This window comes from Phoenix dactylifera, chromosome 10 (assembly GCF_051530095.1).
Source record: "Phoenix dactylifera cultivar Ajwa chromosome 10, Ajwa_hap1_PhDact_Kaust_v1.1, whole genome shotgun sequence".
Taxonomy (NCBI): domain Eukaryota; kingdom Viridiplantae; phylum Streptophyta; class Magnoliopsida; order Arecales; family Arecaceae; genus Phoenix; species Phoenix dactylifera.
The window spans coordinates 2,282,501-2,285,000 of NC_143199.1; positions in this window are offsets into that span (position 1 = coordinate 2,282,501).

The window sequence follows — 2,500 nt, forward strand, 5'->3', positions numbered from 1 at the left end:
TGTCGCCGGTCCCCTGTTAGGGCTGACCGAGCCCTCCGTTCGCCCCCTGGCCCGTCGCATGGGCCCCCGGCGCCTCCGCGGCGCCCCACCGAAAACTGTCACGACGCGCATCCAGCGCCGACGAGGTCGCAGGTTACGTGCGGCAGCCGGGGGGCTAGGCCGAGCGGCGGCGGGCCCGCCCACGGACGGGCGCGGGGAGGAGCGCAGCCGGCACGCGGCGCGGAGCGGCGGCGGCATGCCGCCGGGCGGCCGTCGGCTCAACCGTGCTCGAGTCCCGCGGGCACCGCGTCGCCCGGCCGGCGCGAGCGGCGGCGGGCCCGCCCGCGGACGGGCGCGGGGAGGAGCGCAGCCGGCACGCGGCGCGGAGCGGCGGCGGCATGCCGCCGGGCGGCCGACGGCTCAACCATGCCCGAGTCCCGCGGGCACCGCGTCGCCCGGCCGGCGCGAGCGGCGGCGGGCCCGCCCGCGGACGGGCGCGGGGAGGAGCGCAGCCGGCACGCGGCGCGGAGCGGCGGCGGCATGCCGCCGGGCGGCCGACGGCTCAACCATGCCCGAGTCCCGCGGGCACCGCGTCGCCCGGCCGGCGCGAGCGCACGAGGGCGGGAGGCAACCGGGCGGCGCCTGCGGAACCGGATGCGACGGCCGGCGCGGCACGGCCCCGACGGGTCCGCACCGAAGACCAGCGCAGTGCGGATCGACCGCTGATGAGGTCAGAGGTTACGTGCGGCAGCCGGCCGGCTGGCCCGAGCGGCGGCCGGCACGCGACGGGGATCGAGCGGCCCCGACGGCTTGCAGCCGGGCGGCCGACGGCTAGGCCGTACCGGAGTCCCGCGGTCGTTCGGGCGAAGGGGCGCATGCTGCGGGAAAGGCCTGCGGCGGCGAACCGTCCGCCCGGCCGGCCAAGCCTTCCGCGGTGGCGCGCACGTGGCGGCGCGGCCGAGATGACCGAGCGAAGCCCCGGCGATGGGCGGCGCGCACGTGTCCGTGCGGCCGAGATGACCGAGCGAAGCCCGGGCGGCGCCCGCCGTGCGCCCTGCCGGATCGCGCCTTCCGCCGGCGCGCAACGCCGGTCCCGCGTTCCGGCCGCGGGAGAGGCCTGCGTTGGCGAACCGTCCGCCCCGCCGGCCGAACCTTCCGCGGCTACGCGCACGTGTCCGTGCGGCCGAGATGACCGAGCGAAGCCCCGGCGACGGGCGGCGCCCGCCGTGCGCCCCGGCGGATTGCGCGGCCCGCCGGCGCGCAACGCCGGGCCCACGTTCCGGCTGCGGGAAAGGCCTGCGGCGGCGAACCGTCCGCCCCGCCGGCCGAACCTTGCGCGGCGGCGCTTACGTGTCCGTGCGGCAGAGATGACCGAGCAAGCTCCGGCGATGGGCGGCGCCCTCCGTGCGCCCCGCCGGATCGCCTGCGAGCGGCGAGCGTCCGGGCGGGCCCCTTTCGCAACTTCCCTCGGTACTCTAAACACCCCTTGCCTCTCGGTCTTCCCCCCGACCCTCTCGGTATTTGCTCGGATATGTGCATGCATCGTCCCTCGTCGCCTTCGGTTATCCTCCCCGGGGTGGGCTTTGCGCCGACGCGCCAACGGGGTGGTAGGGGGGCTGCAGCCGCGGCCGCCGCGTTTCGCCATCCGCGCGTGCGCCGCCGGATCCGAGTGGAGGTCGCGGGCGACTCGTCGATGCTTGTACTAGGGGCGCATGCCGGCAGCCCCCCGCGGGGTGCGGGACCCCCGATCGGCGTGCGAGGGACGGGCGTCCGGGCGGGCCCCGTTTCCAACTTCCCTCGGAACATTAAAACCCCCCGACCCCCTCGGTCTTCGCTCCGGCCCTATCGCTATTGCTCGGATATGTGCATCCACCGTCCCTCGTTGCCTTCGGTTATCTACCCCAGGGTGGGCCTTGCGCCGATGCCCCGATGGGGTGGCAGGGGTGGGGCTGCCGCGGCCGGCGCGTTTCGGCATCCGCGCTTGGGGGCTCGGACCCGAGTGGAGGTCGCGGGCGGCTCGTCGATGCCTGCACCGGGAGCGCATGCCGGCAGCCCCCCGCGGGGCGCCGGACCCCCGATCGGCGTGCGATGGACGGGGGGAGGGGCGGGCCCGGTTTGCAAATTCCCTCGGTACTTTAAAATCTCACGGCCCTGTCGGTGCTCCCTCCGGCCCTATCGCCACTGCTCGGATATGTGCATCCACCGTCCCTCGTTGCCTTCGGTTATCTACCCCGCGGTGGGCTTTGCGCCGATGCCCCGATGGGGTGGCAGGGGGGCACGCTCTAGGCCGTGCCACGGGGCGCGGGCGCCGGCGCCGTACGTCCCTCGCGGCGGCCGTGAGCGGCACCTCGGCTTGCTCGGTCTGTCCTCCCGGGACGCGCGACCCGTGCGACCGGGACGCGCATCCCGTGCGACCGGGACGCGTGTCCGGGCCGTTCCCATTTGCAACGCTCCTCGGTACTTTGGAACGCTTGGGGTGGGCTTTGGGCGGATGCCCCGCCGGGGTGGTAGGGAGGGGGGG